The sequence below is a fragment of the Azolla caroliniana genome, unplaced genomic scaffold (assembly GCF_043228905.1).
Source record: "Azolla caroliniana isolate FFs.n. ecotype wild unplaced genomic scaffold, voAzoCaro1.0.p SCAF_7, whole genome shotgun sequence".
Taxonomy (NCBI): domain Eukaryota; kingdom Viridiplantae; phylum Streptophyta; class Polypodiopsida; order Salviniales; family Salviniaceae; genus Azolla; species Azolla caroliniana.
Genome location: NW_028230442.1, coordinates 10,870,860 through 10,879,457, shown reverse-complemented (window position 1 = coordinate 10,879,457; position 8,598 = coordinate 10,870,860).

The following is an 8,598-nucleotide window of genomic DNA, read 5'->3' as shown; positions in this document are numbered from 1 at the left end:
ATACAATCCCTCAACACTCTGTTAATGGCATTCATCATGTGGGCTACGGAGTTCATCACGCCTTGGGGTAAGGTGCACATCCTTACCAGCCCGATTGGCATCCTCATTGTTATAATGTCTCTACTATTGATCACCAATTGAAATTGATCATAGCCTGAGTAGAGTTCACCAATGGAATATGTTGATCTTCCCGCGAAGGCTTTGTTAACTTCATCCACACTTGGACCAATTCTGACATTTCGGATTGTCACCTTACGGTTGACGGGTTGGAGATCTTGAATAAAGCGTAAGGACCCATTCTTCTTCGGCACCATAAACCATCTATTGGAGTAGGGAGCATTCGACGGCTCAAGAATTTCCATCCTAACCTTTTCCTTTAGAAGCTCAATCAACATCAGAATGTGAGCTCCTGGAACCGATATCGGCTTGAGGTTCCAGGGTACATGCGGTACCGTAAATATCACCATCGGCTCTATTATCTTTGGGTCGACACATCCAATTTCTTTTAGAGAGAAGGCGAAAGCTTTCCCATGTCTCTCAAGAATAATCCAAAACCTTTCTTCTTCTTCGGGGAGAAGGAAGTCATCCTTCCTGACTTGGAGTTTCCCTCTTGATTCGTCAATGAAGGTATGGCCTATCCCTTTTGGGTCTCTTAGACTGGGGTCCTTGGTAACTTCCTTCATCCATTGCCAACTATCCTCTGGTAACAGAATAGCACTACCAGCTTGACCTTCTTATCTACTATTTTATATTTTGTATTTACTTTGACTAACTCCGCCATAACCCCTCATTGGCATTCCTCGATGGCAGTATACATGTTGATGTAGTTGAGTTGAATAATATGTTGTTCATGAGGGCTCAAGTCCACGATACTCTCTATTTCTATGATTGTATCGTTAAATGAGGCTTCCTCCATGACCCATGATATGTTGTCTTGTTCTTTTAACCAATGTTCAAAGTTTTGAACTTGGCACTTCTCTCTCTCATTGAGTGTAGTCATCCCACACACACCATTAGGTGCTAAATATATTTTTCCTTCTTGATTTCTTCTTTTTTTCGGCGACTTACCTTTTCTCGAACTATCTTTGCCCCATTCTTCAATAGTCCGTGTTAAAAATCTGAGGCCTCATCTCCGAGGCTATCTCGATTCCTCTCATGATTAGCTCGCACCATCAAGAATTGAACCAACTTTCAACCATCAAGACTCTTGACCCGAGCGAGTGCCGCTCCACAACACCTTAGTCTCCATCCTTGATGATGGTATGTAGGGTTGCCCAGGAATCACCGAATAGGAAGTTGAATCTTGCACAAAGAAGTGTTGGTCGATCTCTACATCCCCAATTGTGACTTGAATGTTGGGACATGCTCCATAAAGATCTTCCGTTGTCTTCATCACCACACGAACATTCCATCCATGGTTTATGTTGATAGGCCATCTTCCCTTCTTGTAGAAATCCATTGACATGAGATTAATCTCCGATCCATGGTCTATATTTAACGCCACAACTGTCTCTTTCTTCTCTCCAATTTCTTCACCAGAGTTTCTGTTGTCGCTCTCGCCCAATGAGGTCACGTATAATGACTATCCACGAGATCTTCTTCTTTCTCTTTCGTTCTTGCCATAGTTATGGCATTGGTTATCACCTTTGTCTAAATTCCCTCTTCCTCATCCTCTTGTTTCCTTTTTCGTTTGATAAGATCGAAGATGGTCTCATGGAACTCTGTCTTTGCAATTCCAAGCAATTCTCTCAACGTAAGGTCAATATAGCTATCCAACACTCTTTCTTCAAGAACCTTCCTTAAGTTTGTTGTTTGTTCAATATACGACCTCAATTTGTATGTTGGCATCGATCTATCCTTCCCCTTCTTGGCATTCTCTTCAAATGGCTGAGTCGGTTGTTCGACTCTCTTGTTTGAGCTTCCATCTTCTTGACGTACGGTCTTGATTACCTCTTCCTTCTTCTTAGCGCTCCTTGTGTCAGGTTTCTTGGAAGGGCCTTCTTCTAGATCCGTCCTTCTCCACTTCTCATCCATGAATACTTCGTGGTTTTTGCATATGAACTCTGTAGAGATTGTATTGTTATCAACTGGATCTCCCCACCCGGTAAGTTCTCGTATATTAAGGCTGGTTAGCTTTGCATCATCCGAATTAATCTTCCCTTTATTTTTGTATTCGAGGACGGCCAACCAAAACCCTGTTCCCAATTTAATCATCCCATGCTCCTCCTTCCCGATTCTTATACCGGCGGATATGGCATAGTGTATAGCTTTAACGCGGCTCGCATCGGCCTCATCCATGATTTTCTTGAGACCACCTCTACCGAAATTCACTCGCAAGGGCTTGTGAGTCTCACTTAAGTGTATAATGTTGCCTTCCATGTAGACGAGGTTTTGTTGAATTGCTTCTTGAAGGCTAGAAAAATCTTTCCTTGCATGATCCATACTATCACACTACACACATCTATATGGGTCGTTCCCCTTCACCCTCAATGACTCATATTAGCTAACGAAACTGCTTCGAATTTTCTAGCCAACTCTTCAACGACAGAGTTCTACATCACTCTTTCGGTCGGCTCATTTTGTTTTGTCATCTCAGTTCCTATTGGAGCTTTCCTTCTTTGGACTACCGGCCCCGCCATGTTGAAATCATCTAGCCATCGACAACTCTTGTTGAATTGATCACATGCTCTTCTTACCGCAACCCAATCCGTTATGAGACCGTTGGGTTGTGCTTCGTCCTCTAATAGATTACCTAGTTCTCGCCTATCTTTTGTATCCACTGCCTTTAAGAAGTATAAAACTTTATCTCCTTCAAGAAGTGTTTGGTCAATTCTCGGGAGACGTTGTACATTTGGTCAAATTCGGTGTACACTCCCGATGTGTCATGTTCCTCCCCTTCTTCTCAATCCACTTCATCAATGTATGACAAGTCATCCTCGATGCATCTTCAAGCATATATTCAGCCAAAAGTTCCCTCTCAAATCCCACCCATGTGATTTGGCCAGCTTGAATCTCCCTTATACAGCCTTGTAACCCAATTGCCACAACACTCTTGAAGCTTGGTATTTGTTTCTATTCGATGACATCTCGTTGTTGCATCTCCGTCTTGTATGTCGCGAGAAAATCCCTAATGTTTCTTCCACCAAATTGGCCCTCTATCTCAATGGTTCGGTCGATGGCCTTGCCTAAGTGTGCATCATTATCTCGAGCTCTCATCATATGCTCGACAATAACCACCAACTTCACCACTTCGTCAGCTTGGGTTTTTGTCCAAGAAGCCATCTTCTAACCTTGTACGTCAAGCACTTCAATCCTTCCTACCGCCTCTGCACTTTGGGTTCACCACTCAATTATGTCGTAAACATCCGTCACTATGTGCGGATCGTGAGGCGGAACCGTCGGGGTTATGGACTAGAATGAACTAGGGCTCACATGCACAACACAAGGAAGGCAAGAATATTCAAACGTGTTCGTGAAAAGGGGAGGTGCACGGGGAAGCCCAAATCAACCCCTAGTCACAAGGTGCATGAGAGGAAGGCTTACACACGGACACACAAGGAAAAGGCTTACATACACACATGGAGACAAATTTTCAACTGCCTTTGTGAAAGGAGAGGTGCATGGGCAAGCCCAAACACTCCCTTGTCACAAGACACACAAGCATGCAAGCAAGATTTACACACGAGAGACAAATTTTCGACTGCCTTTGTGAAAGGAGACGTGCATGGGCAAGCCTGAACGCTCCCTTATCACAAGACACACGCAACATGTTGTAGCAATTCTTGAGTATGCTTGGTCTACAACACCTTCAAATGCCAAAGAGGGGTTGAGTATAATCGGCTGAGGAAGCCAAATTTGAGGATAGAACGACTGGAAGAAAATCGGCTAACGGAAGAACGACCAAATATAGGGGGGGCGGAACAAGTGAGCTAGAGCCAGCCAAACAAAGGGGAGCAGGAAAAGAGAATAAAGTCGAGAAGACTTGGACTGAGAGAGTCAAAGGCTGGACAGAAGAAGAATAAGAGACAGATGAGAGGAGTGATTCAGACAAGTTGAGTCACATGAAGGCCAAATGAATGAGAAGGTAGTCGAAGATGATGCCAAGGCAAGAGAGTCAACGAATCGAGGGGCGTTGAAGTTGCAAAGCCGGTTGAGTAGGTTGAGGAGCATGGGACTAGACGGGTCGTGGAGCGCGGGCAAGAAGGCAAACAACCAGGAGATGCTGGAGCTGATGAAGAATCTCAAGTAGAGCTTGAGGGGGAGTGTTGAGAGACAAGCTCAATGTGAGTTGAGTGGCTAAAGACCGGTAGGTTGGTCGGTTGAAGAAGCCAACAGTTGAGTCGATTAAGGAGAGTCAGCTAAAGAAGCCGATAGCTGGTCGGCCAAGGGATAGGTCGATGGGCCGTAGGGCCCATATTCTTATTCTTAGTAATAGGAATATCTTAGGAGTCAGTGTTAGTAGCTCATTTACGAGCATTGAAGTACCTATCATTACTTCTGTCAGTCCTTTTGAGGGCTTGTATAAAGGGTGCGCACTAGGCACTTTTTTATGTACAGAGTGTTATTATTTTAATTAAGCTTGTTGTTTTCTCTCTGTCCCTCTCTCTCTCACACACATACTGTGTATGATCCATTATCTGTGTTTATCTAACTATTGCCATTGTTCGGCTCAACTGACTATGTATGTATACAACCTTCCGCATCTTATTTTTTACACGAATATCCCACAAGAATGCATTTTTCCGACTTCCGGTTGAGCTTCGGCCATTTTTCGTTTGGAATTTCGACCCCATCTTCAGAGGTTCCTCGTTGCTCTTTTCGGAGTCAGATTCACCCGATCCGACTCATCATTATCTATGTCATACTCCGGCATCTTCTTCTTCCCCCTCTCCTTGCACGTGAACCGTCTCCTCGGTTCCTTGCAGGGGGAGAGCATGACCGAGTCTTCGCTACTCGCCAACACGTCATTTGGTTGGCCACTCTGGCTCAACCAGTCCGGATTCGGTCCACTGACCCGAAATTAAGTCGGACTATCCGGGAGTTTGGATTCCTCTATACTTTCCTCATCCATAGGAATCGGCTCAGTTTGGGTGAAGAGAAGTATCATGATGCCGATTCCTCTATGCTTTGAACGGGGGTTGTAGCACTTGTACCCCTTCTGCTCATTGCATTAGCCAACCAGGGTGCACTTCTCGGCCTTGGCATCCAGGTTCTTCCGCATCTCATCCGGCACATGCACATTTGCAATGCTGCCAAATACCTGTCGGTGCGCCAAATTCGGCTTCTGCTGGAAGTACAATTTGTGCGGCGACACCTTTGTCCCTGAGGCAAATATCTGATTATGAATGCAGACGACCCAATAAATGCGGGGCATTCTCCCTTGTCGCTTCTACTAACGTTCGGCCACACCGTTTTGCTCCGGTGTGTACCTGCAAAAGAACTCTCGACAAGTTCCCTTGGTCTGTAGATAACTCGAGAATTAGCCGGAAAAGTACTCTTTTCCACCATCCGATCTCAAATACTTGATCTTTCTTCCATTTTCTCATTCGACATGAGTCTTTAGGTCCCGGAAGCATGAGAAGACTTCGTTCTTCTTCTTGATCAGGTAGATCCAAGTGTGTCGACTGAAATCGTCGATGAAGGAGACGAAATATCGACTCTAGCCAATGCTCACATTTTGTGTCGGTCCCCACACATCCGAGTGGATGAGATCAAGTTGATTCTGGCTCTAATTCTTCTCGTTGGGAAATGGAAGCCAATGTTGGTTCTCGAGTTGGCAAGCTCCAAGTCCCACTAAACTTCGGTAGTCCGGAAACAACATGTTTCGACTGCATCTCCTAATTCAAGCTTTCGGAAGTTGATGTGACCGATCCGCTTATGCCACATGTCGATCTCCTACTCGACGTTCTGTCCTTTTGTGAACATAGCGGTGTCGTAGTGTATTCCACACACTACGTGAAAACCATAAAATAATATATCCGATTTTAGATACATATAAATAGATAAATAATATATCAAAAAGAATTTATCACGTGCATAGGGCAAGATTCAAACCATGCACCTCCACGTAGATAAACCCCAACTTTACCATTGTAATAACTTATCTTTAGTGTTATAAATATAGATTTAATACATATAGGACCTTTATTTACACATACCTTTATTAAAAAGGTAAAAATCATGTATTCTCTAGAGTGTGAATATTTTATTTACACGTGACATTAAAAGTGACTCATGCACATCTAGCGTGCATGAGCCCTATATTTAGGAAATGACAAAGCATCACATGCACATTTAGTGTGCATGGACACTTTAGGTAATAAAAAAAAAGCATGAAGCCATGCTTAGCCTCTTCCATCTTTATATAAGGAGGAGAGAAATATGTATATGGTTGTTGATTAATATACAAGGGGATTGATCAATCTAATATATTCGTGGGATTCACGAATTTTGCCATCTAAATTACTCTTATAAACTAAAATATTGTTTTAAAATACACTAAACTCATGGGATTCACGAGAATACTATCTTACTTCTCTTCCTATTATTCATAACTAGCCTTAAGTTGTATTCCTCTTCCTCCTAGTCCAAAACCTCGGCGGTTCCCACCCGACTCACTCAACGATCTGGAGCCGAAGGGCACGACAGCGGTGCCTACATTATTGGTTTCGAGGATGAACATTCCACATACCAAACTTCCTCCGGCTTTGAGTCGGATGCAACCATTCTCTTGGCATTGTGCGTCATTACGAGGGCTCGCCCCGACCCAGCTCCCTCCGAGCTTCCGGCGAAGTGCGATCGATGACACTTATCTGCGTCTTTCTAGCTCGATCCAGCTTTGTACGAATCAGCCCTCTTCTTCCCGCACTCACTTTCCTTGTGGCCTTTCCAGCCACAGTACCACTAGTTCGATGTGGTCTTCCTTTGCCAGCTCTCGGCTCCACTGCCTTGACTCCCCCTACTTCTGGTGGGTTCAGTACTACTGTCGGCACCGTCTTTGTGCCTTCGATTCTGCTCTTGTCGACCACCTACATTGCATGCCGATCCACCTCGACCTCCACATCCATGGGGCCTATTTGCCTCTGTGTACAACATCTTGTTGTCAGTGTGCATACCCGCGTGGTTCTCCTCTACAAGGAGCATTGATTGTAAGTCAGAAAAGGAAGGCATATTCTCCCTTGTAGATACCACAGTCCGGTATGCTCCAAACTTTGACACCAGGCCCCCGACACACCTACACCATCTCATCCTCCTCGATAGTCATGTTGACGGAGGCAAGGGAGTTGCAGATCTCCATAATCGGGGTCGTGTAGTTGGCCACTGACATATCCTTGTGCCAGACATTGCTCAACTCCATGTCGGAGTTGCAACTTCTAGGCCATGGTGCTTGCGGCGAAGACCTTTTTTAGGTTTCCCCAAGCTTCCTTTGGTGTCTTGGCATCATATGGTTGAGCAGATAATCACCAACACTAGACGCGAAGTAGTACATTACCTTGCTTGCCGCTTGTTCCCAAGCCGGAATGTCCCTTTGTGCCGCATCAGGTGTTGTATCGTTCACTCCGTTGACATAACTCCAGTAGCCATGCACGAGAAGGTACTGGTGCATCTTATACGACCAAGATGTGTAGTTGGATATGTTGAGCTTCTCTGTCGGGAGTGAGCTAGCCATTCCTCGGTCCATTCTCTCTTTCTTGTCTGTTTCTTTCACCGAAAATTAGGTTTTCGTCTACTTGGTGGTTTCTGTCTACAACAAAGGATTTCTAACACTCGCACTCTGATACCATGTAAACGATAGCGTGCAGAAGCTATGTGAACCGGCTTAGTCGGATAACTAGACAACAGAAAACAAAGACAAGCTTTAATGGAAACTTGAATCACACAGGGAGTACGCGGGAGAGACTGAGAGAGTAGAACGTAACTTAATTTCAAAAATAATATGTACTCTGTGTTCATACAAAATGTCGTACATAACTCTTTTTATATAAGTCCTTAACAGGACTGACTGAAGTATTGACATGTACTTCAATGCTCATACAAGCGACTATCACTAACTTCAAGGAATATGCCTACATACTAGGTTAGGACCGTAGGCCTCGAACGGCCTATCGGTTCACACTATTCTGGAGTACGATCCGGTTCTCCGCTCCGGCTCTATGTTTTAAATACCGATCTATCCGGAAACCGATCGGCTTTGTCTTATTCAGCTGATCTGGATCCGGTTGAGCTTGTCTACTCAACAAGGCCAAAATCTCCTTGTAGATCTTAGGGAATCTTATAACCAAGAAATAGAGGAGAAGGCAAATGTGTCTCACGTACGTAGTACTAGAGCAATAGTTCAAAACACAACGAGCAACCTATGAAACAGGAGAGAAGAAGGAATTAGGAATGTCCTTTGTTTCTACTACTCGCCAATGATGACAACCCTTCTCTACAATTCTTAGTGAAGCGTACTGTATTTCATACCACTTACAAATAATTTCCTTCACCTTTTGCCTTTTCATTTCTTCACTTTCTAGAAACATACACAAACTTTCAAACTCACTTACATCATAAAGCTAATTTTCTACCGTTGTTGTCATACCTTCAATTTTTCTTTTA